We start from the raw sequence: 22,484 nt of genomic DNA on the forward strand, positions 1-22,484 counted from the left end.
GCCCAAAATGTTTCTTTAGACCCTGGGACAGATTTTGCCAGATAGTGAGGTCGCTGAATGCCAAGGCTGTCCTTTCTTGATTCCACCACATGATTCATTCCACCCTACACATATTATCTCTTTTCACTACTGCGAGTTATTTTCAAATCCGCCCACTACCTTTTCAAATGATAGCATATCAAAAACCATTGAATAGATTTGCACCAAAACTCAAAAAACATGCCTTCTGGGTAAATATCTACATTCATTCCAAATTTGACATTAGACTGAGCAGTTTTTGGAGTAGTGACAATCAAAAATTCCTATGAGTGCCAACATTGGAGAACACATCTTTTTTTTACCACTGCACTTACCTTTCCTCCCACTACTCAAATCTGTATGAAAAAAAGCATGCTGGACCTTATCTGTTTAAGCTAAGAGAGCGCTGAATTATGCGCAGGTCTTCCTATTGGGACTAAAGTTATAGGCAAATCAATAAATGCCTTTTCAATGACAAGTGCAGCTGAACCAAAATTACACAGTGGTAATCACCACTGCATTAAAAAATATATATATGCCTAAAATTTCTTCGCATCCCGTGTAGAGTTTCTTACACGGCAAAAGTCACGGCACCACAGCAAAGGTATTGTTTTGAAACGTGATTTATTTCCACACCATTGTGCAAAACGAGCAAAAATAGGACGGTCTACGTGTTTCGGCTACCACTAGCCTTCTACTGGACCATGATACATATATATATCCACCATCAAGCTTACACACTACAGTATATATATATATATATATATATATATATGTATATATATAGATATCTATCTATATATATATATACATACATACATATATATATATATATATATATATATATATATATATATATATATATATATATATATATAATATGAAGAGTCTCTTCAGTTGATCCCAACGGAAAAGAAACAGCGGCACACCAGAGAACAGCACAAAATAGTTATTGTGCCCACGAACAACACGTTTTGGCAAAGCCTTTCATGTATATATATATATATATATATATATACTACTATTATAAAGCAAGAACTTTGGACCTTTGAGGCGGGTAAACTCGGGAACCACAGCGCCAATCCACACACCCGATACATCATTGTAATCGTCAGGCTGTGCAGATGGACATAGGCTATATAAATACAAAAAATATACGTTATTTAAAAAATTGACGATAAAAAAAAAGTATCGCCGGCCGCGACCTGCGTGGTGACATCAGGAGCGCGGGGAGGAGCGGCGTGCAGGAGCGGAAGAGGAGCGGCGGACATCAGCGCAGGGAGGTGCGGCGGACAGGCTGGAAGGAGCGGTGAGGAGCGGCGGACAGGCGGGGAGGAGCGGTGAGGAGCGGCGGACAGGCGGCGAGGAGCAGCGGGGAGGAGCGGTGAGCGGCGGATGAGGTAGGTTATTTATTTATTTATTAAGGAGCGGGGAGCGGCGGATGAGAACATGAGAACATTAGAAGTGAGCAAAAAACAAAAGCAAACGTTACATTAAATGAAGCAAGCGGATGAGGTAGGGTATTTGTTTATTTATTAAGGAGCGCGGAGCGGAGGATGACAACATGAGAACATTACAAGTGAACAAAAAACAAAAGCAAACGTTACATTAAATGAAGCAAAAGCAAAAATGACAATCGTGAGCCAAAAAAATACAAGAGCTAGCAAACGGTGCATTACAAAAGTGACAATCGTGAGCGTAGCAAACGGTGCATTACAGGAGGAAAAAGTGACGTGTGCAGGTTACAAAAGCATACAAAGTAAACATAGAGGTATAATACTGCAATATATGGAGGAAGGCTCCGGGGGACCCACGGACAACGTCGGGGCGGCGGGGGGCCTGAAGCCTAATTGCTCCTGGACAACGTCGGGACGGGCTGCTAGTATATATATATATATATATATATATAGAGAGAGAGAGAGAGAGAGAGAGAGAGAGAGAGAGAGAGAGAGAGAGAAAGAGAGAGAGAGAGAGAGAGAACGAGAGAGACAGAGAAAATTCATAATGGGTAACAGTGTACCATGGTCCACTATTACCAAGTATGTATATATCAATAGAACCAGAAAAGGCAGTTTAGGACCATATTGCACATTCCTTTTTAAGCACATTTTATATATTGCATATTTATTATAAGGTAGTTATTTCAAAAATCTGTTGTCTTCAAAGTTCAGCTAACAATGGGCACTGATTGGAATGTAATGCATTCGCAACATAATTTGAAGATTTCACAAAAAACATTTCTTGCTCCGTTGGACTACCAGATAATAGGGGGCAAAATGTGTGTCCTTTATAGCATAATATGGTTTATAATGCTGCTTAATCCTGGTTGCCCTGATCATGGTAAAGTTCGAGAGTGTGGTTTAATGGCTGTTATTATAATGACAAAACTAATATTTGACAGAAATCGTAAAATATCTTCCATGCTTCCCAGGTCCCTGGGAAATATGCGTTTTTATACTACTGTTCTTCTAAAAACATAAACAACTACATTTATTACAAAATATGTGGCAACATCAGTAAATCTATTATTATGTGGTAAAGGATTTAGCCACAGAATGGCATAACTCCACCAGACCTCACCATTTTACAATGTTTAATTAACAATATATTTATGAAAGGTACACAACACCAAAATATTCTAACTCAAACCAGAGCCCTTTGTTAGCTGCACTTTGAGGAACCTAGCCTTTTCAATTTAACTCCACCCAAAAACATGTAATATAAAAATATGTATGAGCTAAAATGTGTAATATGGTCCTATTCTGATTCTGGTGACATTTCCAAATCACTTGGCCTTCGACTTCATGGTTTATGTTGCCACTAGAACCCCTTGATGGCAATACTGACAATATTACGCATTTACCTTTTATTTATCCCATATTTATCTGTAGATATCCACATGCACTGAAAATACAAAGGTTAAAGTACCGCTATAGTTCGGTATATTTGTCAGTGATAACATTAATGTTTTGAACTACAAAAATGACAAAAGTTCACCAGCTATATTTAGCCAAGACAGCTAACTAAAACTTGCACTCCAGCTGTGCACTACTTATTACCTCATATATTACATCACTCATGACATATTCTATGACATAATCTATGACATCACTGATGACATCATCCAATGAGTGTGCTAAGTTTGTTTTAAAGTTTACATAGTGGCGGATCACTACCATATTACTTGTCTACCTAATTTTGTACAGTCTGTGTCCAGCTAATGGGTGTACGTGTTTACAAACACATATGCTACTAATGCATCATAGGTGTGAAGAGGTATAGGATACGTTATAAATGTTTGCATTGAAGAGTACCCCTGTATGCAGGTGACAGTTGACAACTTGTGTCCATTATGTTACACACACGTTTTTAGGCCTGGCAGAAAAAGTTTGCAACAGGGAACAGATTCTACATACAACATACTGAGTATTGTAAGCAGCCTTGAGTTATTAGATAGAATCGTCTCAACATGACAATTTCTATGTAAGACTGATTGCACCAGGCATTAAGCTATGTACATGTGCTCGTTTTGCTTCAAACGAAGAGCTATCTGTAAAGTTTTCACCTCAGTATGAAGGCTACAGGTAGTATAATCTTTAACAGCTTCAGACAATGCTTATTCTAATAGAATAGTGTATTTTTTGCCAAGTGTTGGATAGAGTGTATGCTGTTCTTAGCCGATACTTTTTAGTACTCTTTAGTGTATTTCTCATGAGAGTTTTACTGTCTGCAATTAGTGTGGTACAGGGTAAACACTCTACAAAGAGTGAATACTGTTTAGTGTACCTACCTCTCTACTCCTATCAAGTTCATTTCTCAATGTATGTTCAGTGTCTGTCAGGAGTTTGACACAGATAAAAGCTGTCTGTAGTAAGGCATTTGTTTTGGAACAGACCTTTAATATTTTTAAGAGACTTTCTCTTAACAGATTCAACAAGGGTTTCACGTATTTCTGTGGTTGATTGTTAATGTGATCTACACTAACGGTGAAGTGTAAGGTATAGGGCCAATGTGGCGCATAACCCATGCTTTCTACATCTAAAGGAGTTATTTCTGTGATGGAATTAATGATGCCTCATATTCTTCTGAGCTATTTTGTACTTGCTTTCAGAGCTTGAATGATGTAATCAGTGATGTCATCAGTGATGGCATCAATTATATCATTTGGTATGTCATCAGTGATGTCATAAATGATGTCATAGAACATATCATGAGTTCAAAACGTTAATGTTCTTATTGACATATTCACCTAACTATAACTTTAACTTGACCTTTGGCTTTTTTCAGTGAATGTCTATCCATCTATCTATGTATCTATGTATCTATGTATCTATCTATCTATCTATCTATCTATCTATCTATCTATCTATCTATCTATCTATCTATCTATCTATCTATCTATCTATCTATCTATCTATCTATCTATCTATCTATCTATCTATCTGTCTAGCTAGCTTACATATATATATATATATATATATATATATATATATATATATATATATATATATATATATATATCCTGTACACCGTTGTCTCCAAAACTCGCGCGTTCGTGCAACACAGCAAGCAGACTCCGGACACGGACCTCGAGGTGTATAAAAAGTTTTATTTGGCAGAAAGAGTCACCATATATATATGAGAAAACCATAGGTTTTAGGCATTATATAGTTAGGAATTAGCATTTAAAAAACCTTGCAAATTCACTGAAAAACCATAGGTTTCAGGCCTTATATAGTTAGGAATTAGCTTTCAAAAAACCTTTGAAATTCACTCAAAAAACTATACGTTTTAGGGGTGTTATAGTTAGCTGGACATTTCACTCATACAAAACCATTGAAATTGCTCCTATATAGTTAGTTGTACTAACTATATTTCGCGCACCCGCAATGCACTGCAGATGATGATCATTGATGTCATTTGAGATGTCATCAGTGATGTCACTGACCATGTCATGAATGATGTAATATGTGACATCATCAGCAGTGGATTGCGGGTGCGCGAAATATAGTTAGTACAACTAACTATATAGGAGCAATTTCAATGGTTTTGTATGAGTGAAATGTACAGCTAACTATAACACCCCTAAAACGTATAGTTTTTTGAGTGAATTTCAAAGGTTTTTTAAAAGCTAATTCCTAACTATATAAGGCCTGAAACCTATGGTTTTTTCAGTGAATTTGCAAGGTTTTTAAAATGCTAATGCCTTACTATATAAGGCCTGAAACCTATGTTTTTTTCAGTGAATTTGCAAGGTTTTTTAAATGCTAATTCCTAACTATATAATGCCTGAAACCTATGGTTTTTTCAGTGAATTTGCAAGGTTTTTTAAATGCTAATTCCTAACTATATAAGGCCTGAAACCTATGGTTTTTTTCATTGAATTTCAACGTTTTTTTAAATGACAATTTTTAAATGTATTAATTTGTTTTTTTTTATACTGATTTACTACATTTTTGCAGGCAGGTGTTCAGAGGGCACGCCCCCATTTACAACACTCTGCAGCGCAACCTCTGGCGCGTTTGCAGAGGAGGAACTAATTCCCCTTGCATACTGGGGGTCCCTGGGAGGCAACTAGCCCACCAGGAGCCTCCAGTATAAGCCAGGGGGCTGCATTGCAGAGAGGTGTAATGAGGCCACACCCTTTTTTACACCTCTCTGCAACGCAGCCCCCGGGCGTGTTTGCAGAGGGGGAACTAATTCCCCTTGCATACTGGGGGTCCCTGGGGGCCAACTAGCCCACCTGGAACCTGCAGTATGCGCCAGGGGGCTGCATTGCAGAGAGGTGTAATGAGGCCACACTCTTTTTTACACCTCTCTGCAGCGCAACCCCTGGCGTGTTTGCAGAGTAGGAACTACTTTCCCTTGCATACTGGGGGTCCCTGGGGGCCAACTAGCCCACTAGGAGCCTCCAGTATGCGCCATGGGGCTGCGTTGCTTTGCCCCGGGGGCGGCAGTCCCCAGGGAAGTGTGGGGGGGATTGTGGACCCCCCACACTTCTTTATCACTATGCCCCCGCGATTTGGTCCCCCCGTAGGGTGTATCTACCCTGCCCCCTTTTTGTGTTCTTCACGTTTGTTTTTTTGCTTTCTTTTGCCTTTGTCTATCGCGCACAAGATGGATGCCAACACTTCCTGGTTAGAAGTGTTGAGAGCCAATGAGCATGCAGCTTTCTCGGGAAGGCATGCTGATTGGCTGCCACTGTCTGTCAACACTAGCACAAGATGGATGCCAACACTTCCTGGTTAGAAGTGTTGACAGCCAATGAGCACGCAGCTTTCTCGGGAAGGCATGCTGATTGGCTGCCACTGTCTGTCAAACCAGGAAGTGTTGGCAGCCATCTTGTGCCTCGGTAGAACGAAGGCACAAGAAAGCAGTGAAACAAAGGTGCAAAACACGCAACGGGAGCAGGGTAGAAGCACCTTGACCCCCTAGGCCTGCTCAGGGGTCCCACAAGGACCCCCCAGGCCCCCATTTTTTTATTTTTTATTTTTTTAAATCACGATATTCCGAACGATTGAAAATGACTTTTCTTGAGAAACATTTGGATTATCATGTCCTATACTTTGGAATTTTCGAAAGACTGACTTTGAGGATGCTATAAATTACTCAAGTCTGCCCGAATTGTGTGGGTAAAATTGATACCGAGTCACTTTGAATAAGAATGGACATACGTCTCGTCTAACATTTGGAAGAAATATCTAGTTATATGACAACAGGATACCGACATAACTTGAAGGAAATAAGAACGCCCTGAAGAAGTTCTGTTGTACAGAACGAAACGCGTCGGCTGGCTGTGGTACATAAACTTAAGGACAATAAAAGCATTTGAATATACACCAAGATTCAGCGCTTCAATAAGGACTCTAAGTGATATGATTTGATTGGACTTGTTGTGCAAGTGGTGCTGTGCCAAACTTTGGAATATTCTCCACTACTCTCTACTACTCACTCTCTACTACTCCACTACTCTCTAATACTCACTCTCTACTACTCATTCTCTACTACTCTACTACTCTCTACTACTCTCTCTCTACTACTCACTCCCTACTACTCACTATCTACTACTCTCCACTACTCACTCTCTACTACTCTCTACTACTCACTCTCTACTACTCTCTCTCTACTACTCTCTACTACTCACTCTCTACTACTCGCTCTCTACTACTCTCTACTACTCACTCTACTACTCACTCTCTACTACTCTCTACTATTCTCTCTCTCTGCTACTCACTCTTTACTACTCACTCTCTACTACTCTCTACTACTCACTCTCTACTACTCTCTACTACTCACTCTTTACTACTCTCTACTACTCACTTTCTACTGCTCTCTACTACTCACTCTACTACTTACTCTCTACTACTCTTTACTACTCACTCTCTACTACTCACTCCCTACTACTCTCTACTACTCACTCTACTACTCTCTACTACTCACTCTCTGCTACTCTCTCTACTGCTCTCTACTACTCTCTACTACTCACTCTCTACTCTCTATTACTCACTCTCTACTCTCTACCTCTCTACCTCTCTCTACTAGTCTCTACCTCTCTACCTCTACCTCTCTACCTCTACCACTCTACCTCTCTCTACACGCACACATATACACATATATATATGCATATATATATGCATATGGATTTATATATATATGTGTGTATATATATATATACATACATATATAAACAAATATAATCTGCATATCTATATAAATACAAATATAAATGCATGCATACATATACATATATGCATACATATGCATGTTATTTACATGAAAGTTTGAAAAACACTAATAAAAGCAAAGCTAAAAAGCCACCTCATTACAAACAGAATGGCTTTAACTTAAACGAGGGTGAGATCTATTGCATTTTCAATGCTTGTTTACTTTGGTTCCATCAAGAAGGCATTCAGATGTGTCACACATTTGCCATAAATTCTGAATGTTAGCACTCTAGTTGCTCATTAGATCACTGTAGTAAAGCTACTGCTCACCAGGGAAGTCTGCTGCTGGTATTCAAAGTGCATGTTTCAGTCTGCATGTCAGAATTTTTTTAATGAAATAGAAGAGGATTTGAGAAGTCACTCAAAATATGCCCTAATTTTTCTTTCTGAAGCACTAATCATACTTTCTATGGCAAAATGAACCCCCTCATTTTGTTCCTTTTTAAATTAAATGTTTTCAGACTTACCACTTCATTCCAATCAAGATGGCTTCTGGTGTGCCATACTTTTGTCATAAGTAAGACTGTTAGCGCTCTAGTTGTTCCTTAGAACACTCTGGGACATTCTGTCATTGGGCTATACTTGGGCTACATATGGGTGATATTTGGGCTACATTTGGGCTCTTTTGTCTCTGGTGGCCATCTTGGGAGACTGCATGTCAGAATTTTTTAATGAAATAGAAGAGGATTTGAGAAGTCACTCAAAATGTGCCCTAATTTTTCTTTCTGCAGCACTAATCATACTTTCTATGGCAAAATGCCCCCCCTCATTTTGTTCCTTTTTAAATTAAATGTTTTCAGACTTACCACTTCATTCCAATCAAGATGGCTTCTGGTGTGCCATACTTTTGTCATAAGTAAGACTGTTAGCGCTCTAGTTGTTCTTTAGAACACTCTGGGACATTCTGTCATTGGGCTACATCTGGGTGATATTTGGGCTACATTTGGGCTCTTTTGTCTCTGGTGGCCATCTTGGGAGACTGCATGTCAGAATTTTTTAATGAAATAGAAGAGGATTTGAGAAGTCACTCAAAATGTGGCCTAATTTTTCTTTCTGCAGCACTAATCATACTTTCAATGGCAAAATATACCCCCTCATTTTGTTCCTTTTTAAATTAAATGTTTTAAGAGTTACCACTTTGTTCCAATCAAGATGGCTTCATGTGTGCCATACCTTTGTAATAAGTAGGACTGTTAGCGCTCTAGTTGTTCTTTAGAACACTCTGGGAAGCTGCAGTAGAACACAAAGGAATCAAATGACAGTCTCTGTCCTTGTTGGATGTACATGTTTTACTGAGAATGTCAGACTTCATTCTCACATGACTGAGAAAGATTATGTGAATTTACAGAAAATATGCTTTCAGCTTAGCTTATAGATCCCCTTCCAAACCACTGTGGGAAAAGCATGAGATAATAGTTTTCTTTCAAACATGATTCATGATATCCCAGCAGAAGGCTTTTTCACATGGTAAAATCACCCTAGAACACACCACAATTCTTAAAATGGGTATGGTACTATCAACAAATGATTTATAATGTAACTAAAGTCTTAAAACCTTCTATTAACTGCAATGCTTTTTAATGAGATGCTATCATCTATATTGGTCCCAAGATGGCTGCCAACAGTTTCTGGTTTGGAGTGTTGACAGCCAGTTGACAGCCAATCAGCATGCAGCTCGTGCTCGGAAAGGTAAGCTTACAGTAAGCTTACAGTAAGCTGCTATAGATATATATATTTTTTCTCTTTTAATTTTCTCAGGAACTACTGGAGGGATTTTCACTAAATATAGAAAAGGCACTTCTGCATACCAGTCCCTACCATTTTGCCAAGTTTGGTGTAATTCCGTTCAGCCGTTCGGGCTGTAGCCTTGTCTAATCGTCCTATGGAAATTAACATGGGGAAAACACGTTTTTGGACCCCCCTTTTTTCTCGGCCCCCCCTTGGCGAATCCCCCCAAAACTTTCAGGGAAGGAGCAGAACTGAGCTGGCCAAACTTTTGGAAAATTGCACGCAATTTCCTCAATCGACGCCAAAGTTATTCCCAATAGAATGTTGCGGATTTCCCATGGTAACTAGGTACTAACTATATGTACCTACTGGCGACCGCCAGTAGGTAATATATATATATATATATATATATATATATATATATATATATACAGCTTTCCAGACAGATTCCCCCATGATCTGAGGTGAAAGAAAAACAGCCCAGTCAGGTGTCAGCGACCTTGTAAATCTTTATTTATTCATAAATATATCAAACAGCAGTGTAAAGAGGAGAACAACGTGTTTCGGCCTGAGCCTTCAACAGGGTCATAGAGTTTTAGTGTATAGACAACGTTTTTAAAGGGAAACTCCCTCCAAAATCCCCACCTCAATTTAAAGGGACATACACACAGTTTTTTCATGTTTTGAATTGTTTACATCTTTTTTATATATATTCTGCGCTACACAGAAGACTCTTCGCATAAATTAATAATGATGGGTATCTGACCCCACATACTTAATCCCAGCTACTAGGTGTCAAGTAACAGTATGTGAATGCATTATTGGATAATTTTTCATTTACTCCATTTGTTATGTCACTTTCATTGTCGGTATGTATCCACACTGGGTAGTTATATTTAGGTCAGATTTCCATAGACAAGGTGTTTTTGGCTCACTATGACATTACCAAACTTTGGCGCCATCTGACGAATCTTGACGAAACTCTCGAAACAAATGCAAATTCACCTCAATTCCTTATTGGAAAGTTTTGAAGTGATCCATCAAGTGGGTGCCGAGAAGAAAGGGGAGCCTTAAAAAGCAAATGTTCCCATGCATTTTCTATAGACGTGTTTAGGGGTTGCTACTGCAAAAACTGCTGAACAGTATTACACTACATTTGGCAGGAAACTAGAACTTGCTCCACAGACTGTGATTTTAATGATTTAGGGTAAATCTGTTCAGTATTTTTTGAGAGGTAAAGGTTTAAAGAAATTATATATCTGGAAGGTTGGGCCCGCGAGAGTCTTGCAAGTGTCTCATGGAAGCACCAATTAAAAAACAGAGCATTCTGATTGGCCTAAGGAGCTTTTCCTCCCCTGGACCAAACACTCCTGCAGGAGTCAGACTCCCAAGGGAGCGAGCGCTCTGACTGGCTGCCATCAACATGAGATAAATGTTGCTGGCAGCCATTCCAAGACACATGGATTTAATCTCCTGTCCTGAAGTTTAAAAATATAAATAATATAAAGGAGCAGGGTAGGGATAACCAGCCCCCCTGAGACCTCCATGGCCGGCTCAAGTACTCTTTCCCTGGGAGCCCACCTCAGGACAGAGTAGTTTCCCTGCCCACTCAACCGTGGGTAGGGAAACATATGTTTGCTGACGCCTGGTGGGAATATTTTTAAATCTCCCACCAAACGGGAACAAACATGTCTTCCCTAACTGTAGCAGCACGGTGAGAGAAGGCAAGTCTGCTCCCAACTGATAATAAGGCTCAGGGAGGGGCCCCCACCCATTTTTTATGATATTGGCCAAGGGAAGGGGTCCATGGTCCCTAATGAGGCATGGGGCCATGAATACCACCCTCCTTTTTTGATTGAATTTGTCCCCGGGGATGGGTCTCTGGGCCTAATGAATCTTGGATATGTGTTGCTTGGGAGGTGCCCCAGATGGGCACCATGGCACCCACCTAAAATTTAGAGATGCCCCGGGGGATAGTGTCCCCAGTGCCAAAATTGTCTGGGAGAGGGGGGCTCTGCGGGTCCTTTTCCCTTTAAAGTTAAGTATAACTCCAAGGGAGGGGGTTCCAGGGGCCAAATAAGGCTCAGGAGGGGAGCTGTGCTTCCTTAATATATATGTTTTGGCCCCAGGGATGAGGTCCTTGTGCCACTATTGGCTTCAGGAGGACGGGCCATGCGGCTCCCAACCCTAACATATATGGTCTGGCCCTGAGGGATGGGATTTACGGGGCAACTACTGGCTCAGGTAAGGGGGCCGTGTGCAGGACAGACTCTGCTGCCAACCCCTTGCCGCAAGCCACTGAAGGCCATGCTCAGTGTGGGTTGGCTGCCACTGGGGCGGGGTTGGCCAATGTTGTGCACAGCATGGGGTTGGCTACCTTCGGGGGTTGGAGGCAGGGCCTGGTTGCAAGCGAGGCCTGCTAAACAACCCCACATCGAGCATGACCAAAGGCTGTGCACGGTGTTGAGTTAGCTGTCTCTGGGGGGGGTCGTCCGCAGGTACTAGGCGCAGTCAAAGCCTTGCAACCAACCCCCCAGCGTGCACGACGGTGCATGGCAGTGGGTTTGCTTTACATATGGTAACAAAATATTAATTTATGTAAAAAAAATAGAAATTCACAGAAAAAAACAAAAGGTTAAAGTAACATTATAGTTAGGTAAATGCCAGAGCCAACATATTTTATCCCCAAAAAAAGCAAAAATTCACCAGTTTTATTTAGCAGAGCAAATTATAGCTTGCTCCCTCGCCATGCACTGCTTAAGACCTCACATATTACATTACTCATGGCATGTTCTACGGCATAATTTATGACATCACTGATGACGTCTCAAATGATATCATTGATGCCATCACGGATTACATCATCCAAGCTTCTTTTCTATAAACGATCATGGCATTAGAGGTATGAAAATAAGTACAAATTAGCTCAGAATAATAGGAACCATCACTAATGCCATCACACATACTACCGCCTTAAGTGTAGCAAGCTTCTGTTAAGTTCAGCATTGGCCCTATGCCATACACTTCATATGGAGCTGAGCTGATGTTGACACTCAACCACACATAGATGGGTAACCTCTACTGCATACGATGATCAATCTGTGCACTACAGTTCTGAGAAGACCACCTTCTTCCAGACACTTACGTCATGTTATATAACTAATGCCCTGCTAAGCACAACCTGTGTCAAACCCTTCACAGTTACAAATATCTCTTGTGAGATATGAAGTTGACGTGAGTAGAAAAGTGGGTACTGAAAACAGTGTTTATGTTATGGAGAGAGTTTACTCTGATAAACACTGTTTGCTGGCAGTGAAACTCTCGTGAGAAACACACCACTGAGTATTATAAAGTATCTGCCAAGAACATGCTCACTCTATGAAAGCCTTCTCGAAAGAGACACTATTCTCTTAAAACTACACTACGTCTGAAGGTACCTGAGAGGTCATATGACCTGCAGCCTTCATACCATGGTAGAAACTTTACAGATAGCCCATCTTCTGAAGCTAATCAAGCACACAAGTTAGTACCTGGTGTACACAGTTTTCAATGTTATATAGAAATGATTATGCTTGGTGGATTCTGCCTAAATACTCAAGGCTGCTCACATTAGTTAGTGTGGAATCTTTACCCTATGGAAACTTTTTCTGCACAGCCAAAAATCTTATGTGGAACATACTGGACATAGTCATCAACTGTCACCTACACACAGAGTTACTCCTGAATACAAACATTTTTAACATGTTTAATACCTCTACACACCTATGATGTATTAAGAGCACATGTGTTTTGTAAACACTTACACCCAGTAGCTGGACGCAGACTGTGCAAAATTATGTAGAGAAGTAAAATGGTAATTACCCATCATTATGTAAACTATCAAAAACACACTCATTGGATGATGTCATCAGTGATGTCATCAATTATGCAATTTGAGATGTCATCCGTGATGGCAGAAATGATGTCAGAACATATCATGAGTTATATAATATGTGAGGTTATAAGCAGTGCATGACAGGGCTCTGATCACTATAACTGGTGAATTTCTGTGTTTTTTTTAAATTCAAAACCACATGTTGGCAACGAGATATTTACGTAACTCTAAAGTTACTTTATCCTTTGTTTTTTTAATGAATATATATTAATATATATTAAAAAAAGAGAGAGGTAGTAGTGTTCCCATATACAGAGATAAGAGATGGAATCGCACATCTAGTGATCATTTGCAGTCAACAATTCACAGTGTGAGCACAAGGAGTTTTTATCAACACAAAATGTTCTACTGTTATCGGGGTGCTATTCTGATCTTTCTGGCACCCACTACCCAAAGAGTACCATTGGTTGCAACAAACAATTGTATACACAAATTTATAACAATTAGAAAGACATTTGAAGCACACCCTTATGTTTACAAGAACGGCCAATCTGGGGTCCTTAGATTCATGAAATCAATATTTCATGTACTCATCTCATTGCACACAAATTTTCTTTCTGGTGACCAAGTAAGTTCAATATTAATATATATATATAGTCACTGAAAAAGCAAAGGTTAAAGTGACATGATAGTTAGGAATTATTATTATATTTTACTTTACAATAAAAAAACTTTAGAAATTCGCTTAATATATATATATATACACACATATATATATATATATATATATATATATTACCCAGTGGTGTTCTGGGTAGTTATAGTTAGGATCATAGGGCCAGATGCATCAAGCTACAAAACGGTCGCAAAGGGGCAGATTCTCAGAATCTGCCCCTTTGCGACCGGTATTTTTGCATTTGGGATGCATCATCCCAAATGCAAAAATCGCAAATAGAGAATTCGCTAAATTGCGATTGTTTGCATTTAAGGAATCTCAAATTGAGATTCCTTAAATGCAATGCATGAAAGTTTCAAAAATAGCGAATTCGCTAATAGGGCACGCAAATTACCACGAAGTAGAACTTCATGGTAATTTGCAAATACTTACAAAACTGCACTTTTGTGCATATTTCAAAGTTTCATGTTGCGCACACACATGCCCTAAGGGCATGTGTGTGCGCAACATAAGTGCACAGATCAAAATCAGGGGTGCAACAGGGTGTCCTTTGGACACCCCTGCACGCTTAAACTCGCAATCTCAATTTGCGAATCGCTAATTGAGATTCGCAAATTGAGATTGTCTTCCCATTCATTCCTATGGGCCTCTGGGCCCATAGGAATGAATGGGGAGGTATTCATTAATTGCGACTCGCAATTTGCGAGTCGCAATTAAGGAATTCTAAGGAATCGCTATTTTTGTAGTGATTGCTTGATGCATTCCATTTTGCTATTCCTTATTAGCGATTCCTTATTTTTCGCTAATAAGGAATCCCAAAATGGATGCTTGATGCATCTGGCCCATATTTCCATAGGAAATGCATGTTTTGGTTTGCTTGTATTTTTGGCAAAGTCTGACCAATGTTCCGGAAACTCATCCCCCCCCCCCCCCAAAAAAAAATTCTCTGTAGCCTACCCAGGAAAGTTTTTGGAGGAATACATCAAGCTGGGGGGGGCAGAAAAAGGAGAGGTTCCCAAATGCGTTTTCCCCATTCATGTTTCCATAGGAACTTTAGAGACAGCTACAGTTGAAATCGCTGAATGGATTTGCAGCAAATTTGATAGGAGGCTAGATCTATATTCAGAAACATTGCTTTTTGTCATTTGTTGTAAATCCATTCAGTAGCTTTTGAAGAATTAAGGCTCAGAAACTTTGTATATCATACTATGGAGGATTTGCGGGCTGGCATATCTCATGTGGAAATCTGATTGGCTGCCACCAAATCAACAATGATATGGAAGCAGCCATCGTAGGACTTACAGCCCCTTCACAACCAGTCTCCCACTGAAAAACATCTCAACGGTAGTGACGTCATGCATTGCTACAGGCTTTCTTTATGTGACTGATATGTGATGCCTCAGCAATTCTAGGTTGTAGACATTTTTTTTTCATCTAAAATGCACAAACTTAGCAACAGGATCACTAGGTGACTCCATGTCATTATTGTGCAGCTTTTTTAGGCATCCAAATACATCACCTTCAACTCCAGACTAACAAGCACAGAGGAAGTCATCAAGTGGTCTCAAATTTCCGGAACTTTAGACAGACTTCGGTGCAGCTTCTTAGTATGGTTAAAACTTCTGTGTGAAGTGAAATACTCAAATACGGGATGGCTTGGCTGAGTTCAGTGGAAAATGTATCTCTCACCTACTGCTATTGGCTGTTTGGAAGTAGCCTTCAGGGTGCACTTGATTGCCTGCATTGAACTGCACAAGGACCTTCCCACCAATAGTCCCCTTTCTACACTCCTGCTAGCTTCCTCCCATGTCATCTAGTGTGCTAACACTGCATGTGTTTTCACATTATAAGCAAATATATCGGTCTCATCAATGTTTGATCTTTTTTTGGGGGGTAATATTTATATAGTACAAACTCGCCCAAAGGTATCAGGTATCGGGTATCAGAGCGGTTTACATGAGCACTAGTTGCATTACAGATGGACACATTCATTTTTTTATGCACGAGGAGATTAAGTGATTTGCCCAGAATCACAGGATGTTGAGCATCCCTGCCGAGACTCAAACCTGTTTCCCCAGCTTCGAGGTCAACAGCTCTAGCTGTTAGGCTACATCTTCTCCCCTGAATCTAGTCTTTGTGAGAACTTAGCCTAGGCTACCGGTTACCGGATCACTGAGCGTAACCAGAACACCTTGATTAAAGTCCTAGACTTTTATTTATTTTTTTAATAAAAAATTAGAAGCTCTTTTTTCTATGAGTATTAGTTGCGGTTCAGTTCAATTGAACTACACCTACAGTGTGTACCTGAGTGGCCTTTCTCGTGCCCCACTGGCAATACATGTGCTCTTGTGGCAAACACCACAGGCAATACACGTGATCTGATGGCAAACACAGCAAGCAATACACGTGATCTGATGGCAAACTCCACAGGCAGAAGATCAGATAAAATGGCAAACTCCACAGGCAATACACATTACAGGCAATACATGTGATCTAATGACAAACACCACAGACAATACATGTGATCTAACGGCAAACACTCCAGACAAATACCACAGGCAGGACATGCGATCTAATGCCAACCACCACAGGCAATACACATGATCTAATGGCAAACACCACAGGCAATGCATATGATCTAATGGCAAACACCACAGGCAAGGTATATGATCTAATGGCAGACACCACAGGTAATACCAGTGATCTAATTGCTACAACTACAGGCAATACATGTGATCTAATGGTAAACACCACAGGCAAGACATGTGATCTGATGGCAAACTCCACAGCCAATACATGTGATCTAATGGCAAACATTACAGACAAACACACCAGGTAATACATGTGACCTCATGAAAAACACCACAGGCAATACATATGATGTAGTGGCAAACACCCCAGGCAATACATGTGATCTAATGGCAAAAACCATAGGCAATACACATGATCTAATGGCAAACACCACATGCAATGCATGTGATCTAATGGCAAACACCACAGGCAAGGTATATGATCTAATGGCAGACACCACAGGCAATACCAGTGATCTAGTGGCTACAACAACTGGCAATACATGTGACCTAATGGTAAACACCACAGGCAAGACATGTGATCTTCTGGCAAACTCAACAGACAATACATGTGATCTAATGGCAAACATTACAGACAAACACAACAGGTAATACATGTGATCTCATGAAAAACACCACATGCAATAAATGTGATGTAGTGGCAAACACCCCAGGCAATACATGTGATCTAATGGCAAAAACCACAGGCAATACATGTGATCTAATGGCAAACACCACAGGTAATACATGTGAGCTAATGGCAAATATCACAGGCAATACATGTGATCTACTGGCAAACACATGAACCAATACATGTGATCTAATTGCAAAAACCACAGGCAATACATGTGCTCTAATAGCAGACGTCACATGAACTACATGTGATCTAATTGCAGACATCACAGGCAATACATTTCATCTAATGGCAAACACCACAGAGAATAGATTTGATCTAATGACAAACACAATAGGCAATACATGTGATCTAATGACAAACACAACAAGCAATACATGTAATCTAAGAGCAACCACAACAAGCAATGCATGTGATCTAATGGCATACATCACGTACCACTAGACATGATTGTTGATAGCATTTTCACTTGAAAAGGTGTTTCTTTGCGCAGCTAAATCTCAATACAGGTCTGTATTGTTACACAACTCGAGGGTACCTTATATGCTTTCTTAAAAATGAAGGCCAAATGGACATGCAGTGATTCAAACATGTGTCCATGGTAACAAACTCAGGCCCCTGCAGTTGAAGGCATTAGTACACAAGGGCATCAGACAAAGTGCTTCCCTGTTGGCCTGTGGGGTATGTAATTTATCCCCCTCCCCCCATAGCTTCTTATATGCCCCTGTCTCCTCCTCACTCCCGTCGACCCGGGATGGCACAAGCTATTGTATCTACCTATCCAGGGTCGGATTGGTAGGGTGGGCACTCAGGCAATGGGCGATGGGCCGGTATCTGAGGTGCAGCTGTGGGTGGCTTTTTTGGCCAGCGTGGTGGCCGATTTGGGCTGTGTCTGTGCTGTTCAGATGCCGCCAGCGGCCCAGTGAGGGCCTGAGACAGTGGCGGCCTTAGGCATGTGCAAGCTGTGCACCTGCACAGGGCCACCAAACCCCAGGGGCCTCCACGCCAATATATATCCTTAATATAATAATCCTCTGAGAATGGATACATATTTGCGTGGCGACCCCAGGCCGGGATTTGGTGGCCTCCGGCACGGTTCTGCTTCCTAACACCCTGACCCCCCCCCCCTCCTGAGCTCCGGGGGGCTCCGCCGCCGCCCAGACCCCCTCTTCCAGGGCCCCCTACCTACGCTCCCTGCCCAGGGCCGCCATGAGCCCAGAGCCGCCCCTGCCTGAGAGTCTTTCCAGGGGCAGATGAGTCCTGTTTACCTCCCTTTTTACCAATGGGACGGAGGTGTCATTCTCAGTTTCTCGCTGGGCCAGCCCATTAAAGTATGCATATTGAGCAGGGGGCCCTAGCAGTAGTGGCCTCATTTATATTCAGGTGTGGTTTACCATTGTGAACTAATCCATGCACAGAGTCCTGGAAACATTTGAATTCATTTTTTTATCTCAGTGAAGTTAAGAAAACATGCCTCTTTTTATAGAAACCCTCCTTCTTTTTATAACGCTTAAAACCCTAAAGCAGGGCTTTGTGAAAAGACGTAATCCGCAAATGCAGGCCACTTTTTTTTAGGGTGCCGGGGCCAATTTTTGATCCCAATCCAACCCTGTTCCTATCTTATCACTTATGTGCTCAAACCGCAGTGGCTAGAAACTGTGCCAAATGCAATATGAAGGCTTCCATGCTTTAGCGCCCCCTACCGTCGAGGGCTTAGCACTGCCACCTCCTGCACAGAGAACAAGTCAAACTTCACGAGAGGTATCAGGACGTCAGGTTATATGAGCGCATCATTACGCATAGAGCAACGTGATTACATGGGATGGGGCGGGGGAGGGGGTTGTTTAGAGGGGGTTACTCTGAACAAGTAAAGGTGAAACTGGATTTTGGGCCCTTGTCCGTCCGCACGGATGCGACGCCAGTTCTGACTGCCACAACACTTTTTCTCAGCATGAAATCTGCATTTTGAGAATAGTTCTCATACTTCGCAGCAGGTGCTAATTGCTAGCACAGAAATAGCCCTATTTCTGGTAATTTATGGCACGGAGATTCAGAGGCAGGAGATGTCACATAAATTAGACTCTCTGACAAGTGAGACATGTCTCTGGCTGCCCCTGGGCACGAGGTAGAGACTCTTGCCAATGCGGCTGTGGTGTGTGTGGGTAGGAGGGTGGATGGGGTGACCGCCGGTGGGGGGGGGGCAAGATCTGCATATGTAGGTGTGCATGAGATGTACCACCTCGTGCTGTGTGCTTGGCACTAAGGGATGCTGATGCGAAAGTGCTTTAGATATATGTGAGATGTAATGTGCGGCGCGCATTTTGTAAGTGTGTGAGGTAAGTGGATTTGGTGTGTGTGTGTGTAGATTGTGCGAGATATGTGTGTCTCGGTGTGTGTTAAGAGTGCCGTGTGCAGCGTAGTTTGTGTGTGCGTATGCCTGTGTGTTTGTTGTTCTCCATATGTTATGTTGTTCGTGTGTGTCTCTTCCTGACACTGTGCTGCCCAAAAAAAAAACGATATTCTGTGGGGGCCGGCAAATAGCTGTCTGAGGATGAAATGACCGACTCACTCTCTCTTTCACACACACACACACACACACACACTGCGCCCTGCAGAGGACACACCGTCAACACAAAGAGTCAAAAATGCAACATAACAAACCACAGGCAGAAGGCAGAAAATGTCAGGCGGACCATGGGGGGGCTGGGACTGGAAGCAACAATTACTGAGCACAAGAACGGACTCCCCGCCGGTCACCACCGAGCGCTCGCTCATCCCGAGTGCTAAGGGCGTGTAATAATATCCCAGCACACTCATCCCGAGTGCTAAGGGCGTGTAATAATATCCCAGGATATTTGGAGCGGGAACACTTTGTGTCTTTTTTTAAATAGCGTGCCCTGCTAACTGAGATTAAGTTACAGTGCCGAAATGGGGATTACAACATCAAAAATGAACTTTTCGGCTCCTATTTTGCTTCTGCTGTAAATCCAATGCCTGTTAAATATTATTGTATGTGTTTTGGTGTGATGCACCTGTTACCAGGATCATCTTACCTCTCACTGCGCGGAGTTCAGCGCACACACGTATGTTCCAGGACAGTTATCTGCCGGGCCTGGCCTCTCTCCTGCCCCCAAACATATTCCTCCGGGCTCCGGCCGAAAACAAGCCCCTCCATGGCAAGTCAGGAAAAATAAGCATATTCACAAAGATTCCTCGAAAAGATAAGGCCCTTTGGAAATACAGATCCAGAAGTGAGTGCGGTGGGGGGGCCGCGGAAGTCCCGCCCCTTCAGGTGCTCTCGTCCCCTCTGGGCTGGGGCAGGTAGAGGGTCACCGGCACCCCTCCCAGGTGCAGCCTCATGGTGTCCTCCGGTGGGTCCGCGCGTACCTGGAGTCGGGGAGGGGAGGCCCCTGCCCACCTGCTGCCGCCTCTGCGCGGGCACTGGCTGGCTCCCTGCCCGGCTCTGCTGCCCCCCGCGCGGCTCCTCTAGTGCTCACTGAAGCCGGCAGACAGCGCCCGCGGCAGCAGCCAGTGGCAGAGGGGAGCGGCGGCCACGAGTCTGCGCTGCCGCCTCCCACCGCCCGCCTCTGCCCGCGCACAGCAGCCGCCGCCGGGACCCTTCTGCTAAATACAGGCAAATCCCCGCCATCAGCACTTTCTCCGCGCTGCTCTTCAGGGTCTCTGCGCCTGCAAGGTCCACCCTCTTCTTCCTCCTTCGACCCCTCCTCTCCCTACCTATCCCTGTTGCTCCTCACCTCCCCGTTGCCCTTTTTCTCTTCATTTCTCGTTTTCCTTTCTTTTCTCATTGCGGATCGTTTTCATTTTTTTCTACATTTTCCTGGGTTCTTTTAACTCTCTCGTTCTGTTTTACCTTGTTGTCTACAGTTTCCTAGTTTCTTCTAACTCTTTCTTTCTGTTTTATAACGCCTTTTACTTTCCTTTTCCTGCTTTTCTCTGTTTTAGTTTTCAATCTCATCCCCACTTATTCGTTTTTTATTCACCTTGCTTACTTCTTCCATTAATGTCTATGCTTTCTGTCTTTTCCTCTTTCTTTTTCTTCCAATGACCTTCTCTCTTGCCCTCCCTTCCATCTTTCAAGTTATCGTTCCCATTACTCTTTCTAGGCTTAGTCTTCTTCTTTCTTTCTTATTTTTCTTTCTTTCTTTCTTTCTTTCTTTCTTTCTTTCTTTCTTTCTTTCTTTCTTTCTTTCTTTCTTTCTTTCTTTCTTTCTTTCTTTCTCTTCCTTCTCCTACTTTCTCCTCCTCTATGCATGGTTGTGTTTCTTTCCCCACCTTCGTTTTCCATTCTTCCTCTTCCCATATACTTCAAACAGCCCCATCCTCTTTCCCCCACCGTCCCTCTATTTCTCCTCACTTCATACCTCCCTATATGTAAATTCGCTGTCTCCTTATCCATTTATCTCACCATCGTGTTCTTCACCGCAGACCTGTGTTCTGAGCATCACGTTTCGTGTTTATAATTACTTGCTTTATAATTCTGTTTCAGATAGGATTTTCATTGCATGTGATTATCTACTCTTTTCTGTATAACCTTGTAATACTCTTCACCTATTTATATTTTCCCAATATTTCTTCATCATTTTATTTAAGTATTAATACTATTCCTTCTCCTTATTTGTTTCCGATTTTTTTTCACGTGTTTAGCTTGTCATCAGTTCACACTTCTATTGTTGTTTCTTTTAAGTTCTTTTCTCATTATTTGGGTGAAACACTTTTACGAAATTCTGCCAAGCTTTTCTACTTGACGAATTCATGTTTTATTTTTCTGTCTTACTGTAATCTAATTACCTTCTTCTCTATACCCATTGTGCAATTTCACTGTGAAGATTTCTGTGTGTTGTGTATAACTCTGTTTATTCACTCTGGTCTTCTTTTTTATTGAAACTGAAAATTCGCTGTGGATTCAAATTAGCTGGTTAATATAATTCCATTTTGAATAATTTTTTTTATTGAAGTCCAACAATCATAATACAAATAGTATAATACATCCATAAAAAGAAATTATCTTTAGGTATCAAACTAGAATTGCAAGATTAAATAAGTACTATACAAAGCAGTAAAAAATCAGGGACAAACACAGAAGGCAAAAATAAAATATATATATATATATTAACTTTTAAAAATGCGTAAGGCAGTGACCCCTCATGAATTTAATCAAGATATGTTGCCAGATTTTTTTGAACTTCCTCAGCCCCCCAACACGTAGTGCGTAAGTGCGTTCACTTCTCTTGACCGCTTT

General features: G+C 41.6%; 1 protein-coding gene across 1 annotated transcript in view; it reads right to left on the bottom strand.

The window, feature by feature from the left end:
* LOC144786107 (ATP-sensitive inward rectifier potassium channel 12) overlaps positions 1–20,720 on the bottom strand; it is a 236,252-nt gene extending 215,532 nt beyond the window's left edge. The window contains exon 1 of the mRNA XM_078665062.1: positions 20,278–20,720. The gene's annotated coding sequence lies outside the window, so the exon portion shown is untranslated. The remainder of the gene's footprint in view (positions 1–20,277) is intronic.
* Between the last annotated feature and the right edge of the window lie 1,764 nt (positions 20,721–22,484).

Source organism: Lissotriton helveticus, chromosome 10 (genome assembly GCF_964261635.1).
Source record: "Lissotriton helveticus chromosome 10, aLisHel1.1, whole genome shotgun sequence".
Lineage (NCBI taxonomy): Eukaryota > Metazoa > Chordata > Amphibia > Caudata > Salamandridae > Lissotriton > Lissotriton helveticus.